Source organism: Mandrillus leucophaeus, unplaced genomic scaffold (assembly GCF_000951045.1).
Source record: "Mandrillus leucophaeus isolate KB7577 unplaced genomic scaffold, Mleu.le_1.0 Scaffold450, whole genome shotgun sequence".
In the NCBI taxonomy this organism is placed as follows: domain Eukaryota; kingdom Metazoa; phylum Chordata; class Mammalia; order Primates; family Cercopithecidae; genus Mandrillus; species Mandrillus leucophaeus.
In genome coordinates, this window is record NW_012104810.1 from 1,974,413 (window position 1) to 1,981,600 (window position 7,188).

The following is a 7,188-nucleotide window of genomic DNA, read 5'->3' on the forward strand; positions in this document are numbered from 1 at the left end:
CAGACACTCAACGTCAGCCTGAGAAAGCAGTCAGGAGGTGGACTGTACCCTGCAAAGCCGCAGGGACAGAGCTGCCCAAAACCATGGGAACTCACTCCTTGTAGCAAGATGACCTGGATGTGAGAAATTGAGTCAAAGGAGTTCATTTTGGAGTTTTAAGATTTGGGTGCCCTGCTGGATTTTGAACTTACATGGGGCCTGTAGCCCCTTTGTTGTGGCCAATTTCTCCCACTTGGAATGTGTGTATTTACCCAATATTTGTACCCCCATTGTATCTAGGAAGTAACTAACTTGCTTTTGATTTTACAGGCTCCTAAGCAGAAAGGACTTACCTATTCTCAGCTGAGACTTTAGACTGGAACTTCTAAGTTAATGCTGAAATGAATTAAGAACTTGGGGGACTGTTAGGAAGGCATGACTGGTTTTAAAATGTGAGAACATGAGATTTGGGATTGGTCAGGATGGAATAATATGGTTTGACTGTGTCCCCATCCAAATCTCATCTTGAATTGTAGCTCTCATAATTCTCATGTGCAATGGGAAGGACCTGGTGGGAGGTAATTGAATCCTGGGGGTGAGTCTTTTCTATGCCATTCTTGTGGTAGTGAATAAGTCTCAGAAGATCTGATGGTTTTATAAACTGGAATTCCCTTGCACAAACTGTCTTTGCCCACTGCCATGTAAGAAGTCCCTTTTCTCTTCCTTTATCTTCCACCATGATTGTGAGGCCTCTCCAGCCTTATGAAACTGTGAGTTTATTAAACTTCATTTCTTTCTGAATTACTCAGTCTTGGGTATGTCTTTATTAGCCACATGAGAACAGACTAATACATGTACTTTGAAAACTAATATATTGTGTCAATAATTTTAATAGAATTTAGGGATCTGTAAATTAAAATTGTTGCATACTGTAAAAATGTAAGGTAACATGATTACTAATCTCGTCCTTCAACATAATCATTTCACATTGTATTTACTAAGTTAAATGCAAACAACAAACTACTAATATACTTTAGCTGCTTATATTTTATTTCTGCATTAACTTCAATTTCATATTTATCCAGAAAAAAAAAAAAAAAAAACAGGGCATTAAGTGCTTCTTTGATTAGCTGTCCTCACTCAAATGATTATTTACATTATATAGATAACATATATAAATGAACATAATATAAAATATATATTTTAACATAATGTAAACATATAATATATACATAAGTATATGTTTATATATAAAAATATGATTTAGATATAATTTGAAAGTAAAATTTATGAATTTAATATAAATATTAAATTTTTATATTTTACATAAATATAAAAGTAAATATATAAATACAAAAATAAATATATAAATGTATAATACATTTTAAACAACATCAGATAAATATATATAATTACTTACAAATTCAAATAGTCCAGAAGATTATACATACATTCAGTGTTTAGTTATCTCTTGTTAACTTTTCACACATAAGTCTGTTAACTGTTAAGAGTCAACTCTTAACTTGTGCGTTATCTTATACTCATGCATTTCTAAAGAGAAATGCATCGTATGCACATTGAACTGCATTGCTGCTAATGCTGCTTGTACTGAACTTGCTCATACTGTATCACTGTTATTTTTCCTGACTTCACTGTCCTTCCCTTCATTGGATCCCACCTGTGCCCTAGCTTTGTTTACCGTGGCCATTACCTGCTAGGAGCCTTCAAATCTCTGTGTCTGTATCCCAGACTATAGCAAGGTAGTTCCCTAGCTTTACCATCATAACTCTCAATCTTTCCTTCTCTGCATAACAAAGGATTAGGAAACTGTACACCTGGAACTTTGCTAATGCCAATGCACATCTCTGATTCCCTGACAGAATACTATTGAAAGAATTATTCTTTGTGTCATCTTCCTTACTCCAAGAACACAAATACACAAATGGTTGATTTTAATATACTTATTTCTTTACTTTCAATTTCTCCCAGCTAAAGCCACAGTTGACAGACATATATTTACTTCTACTCAGGAAATAACATATAATATTTGATAGCTCTTGTCTCAGGTACAGGGACCAAGAAATGAACAAATTAAAAGGTTGGGGTAGGGTGGAAGCAGTTAGTACTGAAAGAAGATTTTTTTTTAAAAGTTTAAAAAATGTAGTATATTCAAGTATTTGGATAATCTGGCATTTACATGCTTATGATTAAAGAAAAATAATTAGTTACTGATCTTTAAGACCTATGATTACTGCTATTAAAAATAATTCATGGAGCCTCACATTAAAAGTTCTCCATGAAAAGGCGTCGAATTATTTTACCAATGTTATAGTTTATTACTTTTCATTTCATGCTCCGGCCATAATGAGTTATTTTCTTTACAATTGCCCTACACTTTACTGTTTGCCTTTGCCAATCTGTCCTTATTGAGAAAAATGCCCCTGTCTTCCTGTGACTTCTGAACATGCAAACCCTGTCTGCTTCTCAAGGGGTCTTCAATGCTCTCTCATATGCAGAGTGTTTCTTAATCCCTGAGATGGAACTGAGCTCTCCTGTAACTCCCCAAGTCATTTTAGCTGTGTCTCAGTTTTGAGCTTATATTTTTGTGTCTATTGTGATGCACTTAAAAAATACCTGGTCTTACGTGATAATTCCTACTTTACTCTTTATATACTCCTACTGTACTCTTTAAGAGAGTATCTTTACTCTCTATAGTGCCATGCCTGGTGCTTTACATGATAATTGACAGGGTGGACATATAAAAAAGGGATTCAATTAAATTTGCTGAATAATGTCATATTTAACTGTACCAATATGATATAATAATCATGGGTAAAATGTATAAGAAAAATTCCAACTGAAATTTTCATTTCAAAATTGCAGTACTATTTCCTAATCTTAATAGTGAGCTTCTCACAACAAGGTTAAATATCCTTTAGTTCATGTGGTATGACATAAATTGCTATGGTTCTACCATAGAAAATTTTTGCTCTTATCACTCATTTAAAAATATGTTTTAAAAATTAAATATTGGAAAAGCAGCATTTATACTACAGAATTTCTAAGTATGTTCAGTAAACATCAAAACAACATTTCAGAGTCATATTAAAATATTCTTCATTATTTCCTTTTTGTATAACATTTTAAACATTTAATATTAACATCATTTTAGTATGAAAGTTTAATATGAAAAGAATCATGTTATATGTACTGAACCTGGATCTTCAGGCTCAGATATGGAGTAAATTGGGATGAAGAAACATATAGATGGAAAAGAAAAAGGTGGTAATGGAACTCAGTTTGTAAAAATACTAAAACTTGGGTGTGTATGTTGTGTGAGGGGATAACCAGCAGACTCAATGTTGGTGGTGAAACACAACTATCATGTTTAATAGAAAACATCTTCAAGAATAAATTTCAGCACAATGGTAGGCTTTTGTTTCTCAAAGCTCACACATTATTTGTACCATATTTATCCATGTGGAGCAGGACTAGTGAGTGAAAAAGAGGAATGCAAAGATTTAATCAGTGTATCAGCACTGTAATAAAATGAGCTATAATTCAGAACTTTCACAGCTATGATTCAGATCTGGAATGCAGTTAGATTACTGAGGTGGAAGCCCAATTGTATTATCAAACTCAACTGGCTTTAGCTGAATGATGGCATTTAGAAGACATGGAACTATCTTTCCATTTCAAATAAGGTATTTGGACAAAACGTTAACTCATTCTATCCTTTGATATCCTTTCAACGCAGGTTTAGCTTACACATTGTTCTGGATGTGTTAACACTGTATGCAGAGACTCCAGTTAAACTAGACTGAGAAAAACGGGCTCTTTCAATATACATCTACCAAGCTCTAGCATCATTCTGTGGAGATTTATATTTTCCTTTAGACCTCCTTTTTAAACATTGCATCATTAATTTATTAATTTTTAAGCCAATGGGGTCTCATTCCATTGCCCAGGCTGGAGTGTAGGGGAGTGATCGTAGACCACTGTAGCCTTAAACTCTTGTACTCAAGTGATCCTCTTACTTCAGCCTTCCAAGTAGCTAGAACTATAGGCAGGTGCCACCATGCCTGGCTAATTATTTTTGTTGTTGTTGTTGAGATGGGATCTCACTCTGTCGCCCAGGCTAGCCTCAAATTCCCGGCTTTAAGCCACCCTCCAGTCTTAAAGGACTAGTCCTTTTTTTTTAATGCTGTACAAAAAAGAAATGCTATTTTGTTATTTGACACATTAAAATTACCACTATGAGCTCTTTGTGAGAAATAATATATGGCAATACATTATGTATTATATATAAAGTATATAATACATTATATGTAAAATATATATATTAGATAAATATTACTGTATTAATATGTAATATCAGATTATATTATTACATAATATATTGTAATATAACATATATTGCTCTGTCCTTTAGTAGTCATTTTATCTGTAAACTGTTTTTACATATACATATTCTTTGCTATTCACAACTTCATTAGTACCACCAAGGGGCTGGATCTCCCATAAGGCATCTAGCCAATGATTGATAAACTTGGCTTCTACATTTCCATTATCTTTTCATGCTAACACATCAGGAAGGAGGCTGACATGGAATGTTGACAGCTTGAGGAAAAAAGTACATTTCATAAGAAGGTATGGTGCTATGATTGAAAACAGAAATATCCTCACAATTCCTTCAGGTTTAACTATCAACACTGTCACTCCAATGAGAAGCGAGGGAATGGGACCACTCTGAGAGGCACAGAATAGATAGTATTTTAATTATGAGTAAACTAAGGCTTAAAAGTTTAAATCATTTGGTCAAGCCTTTACATCATTTAGAGAGATGGTAAAATATTAAAAACTAAACCTTTTTAAGGCTTTTCTATCAATCATTAACTCAGAGAAGATGGAAGGCAGTATTAAAGTACAAGATAGCATGGAATAACAAGAAGTCAAAAATGAGACAAAGAGAATGCTGATGGCATAGACACAATTAAAATTTGATGGAGACAAACACACTAAATTTAATTTCAACATGTTACATATCTTTAGAACTCTAAGTAGTCTTAGAGATCAGCAGAAAGCAATTTGATATGAATTTTAAAAACCTCAGTTTAAATCCGAGGTGTTTTATTGCATTCGCACACTATCTACATTTTACATGTGTTTTTTTAAATTTTCTTTACCTTGGAAATAATAACATACACTTGCAGGTGGTTGGGAAGATTTCATGACTCAGTGTTTAACAAAGTGCCTGTCTCAGTGCTGATTTCACAAGAAGAGTATAGTAAAATATTAGATGGTGATAGTGATAATGATGATGGCAGTGACAAAATTGATGGCAGTGACAACAGTGAATAAAAATAAATAACAGAAATCCAAGTAGGGTAGGAGACATCTCTAAATACATATGATTATTTGCTTTTGATAATTCAGTTTTTTATTTATATTTCAATGTTTACGCATTGTTCAAATGACCCTTTGTTTCTGATTCAGTTTTATAGGTTATATTTGGAAAATAGGACCTCTTAAAACCTTTAATTGGCTTAAATTGACCATAGTTTATAAATTTATGCCAATAGGGATTTTTAAAATTACATATTTTGTCTAAAGGTGTAATATATGTAGATTAGTAAGTGGGAAAGTGAATTACTCTTTGTCTGAAAAAGATGGTGTCCTTGGCTCTAGTAGAGAAGAAAAGCAATGGTGTGTTAGTGAGTTTTGTGTCACAATAAAGGAATACCTGAGGCTGGGTAATTTGTAAATAAAAGAGGTTTATTTTGGATCATGATTTTGCAAACTGTACAGAAAACATAGTACTGGTATCTGCTTCTGGTGAAGCCTCTGGAAGCTTCCAATTATGAAGCCTCTGGAAGGCAAAGAAGGAGCCAGTATCTCACATGGTGAGAGAGGGAGCAGGAGAGGTGCCAGGCTCTTTGAAACCACCTGCTCTCACGTGAACTAACTGAGTGGGAAATAAGTTATTACTATCAGGAGGGCACCAAGTCATTTATGAGGAATCCATCCCTATGACCCAAACACGTCCCACCAGGTCCCACCTCTAACACTGGGAATCACATTTCGACATGAAGTTTGGAGGGAACAAACATCCTAAATATATCAAATGACAACTTCCCTTTCAATCTGATAATGAAATCATGTGACAAAAGTGAGATTCAAAATTCATGTAGTTATAAATGAAATTATCAGATAATTCATACCTATGTATTCAATTTTTGTCATTTTTTCCTTGATGTATCATAAACAGAGCTTTATACAATTTAATATCTTACATAGTTATAAGCTATTCCATGGGATAGAAATAACAACTTTTAACTTATTGTGTATTTTTTTCTCTCTTTTTTTAAAGATCTGAAAATAGAAGTGCATATTCTGGATAAAACTGCCAATATAGGCACCTTAGAGTGGTATTTATATCTTCAACCACATAGTTAACAAATGCTGGTGCCTTTACATCCCTTAAGGCATAATTAACAATCAAAAACACTTTTCTATGGATCCTGCTTTACTAATAGTTCTCTAAAATCTTAAAATGTATTAAATCATTATCTATAACAATCAGGACAGCTACCAGAAAGAGTTGCTATACCTCTCAATGATAAGTTAGTAAGACCCCCAGATGTTCACAAGTGACACCATGTTTGCTTAGAAAGCTAATGTAGTTCTGGTATTAGAGAAAATGCTCCCATTCTGGATCTAAAGTCATCTAAACATAGATAGAAAACCATTCTAGTTGAGAATAACATGCTTTCATCTGTTTCTCCATGAACCCAACTTGGCATCAAGAAATATCCAACAAAATAGAAAATGTTCACTTCATGCTTTTTTTCTTTTCCTTTTTTTTTTTTTAATGTGACAAATGGAATGAAGAGTTGAGATCACTGACCAGATAATTTGGGGGGGAAAGTGTTACTGATTCAAGCTATAACCTTAGTGATTATATGATTTTAAACGAACTAGGCATTAATTAACAAGGCAATTATTTTAAACTTTCTTCACATTGTGTTTTAAATTAGATAGAAAAACTAAACATATTTGCATATATCACATAATTATTATTTCTAGTTTTATTGTTTATATTAATTACCTGTAATATTTTATATTAAAATTTCTTCTACCTATAAACTTGAATGATTCTTATTTTATCTGGGAGATAACCAATTATATAGAAAAACTAGTTTCATATAA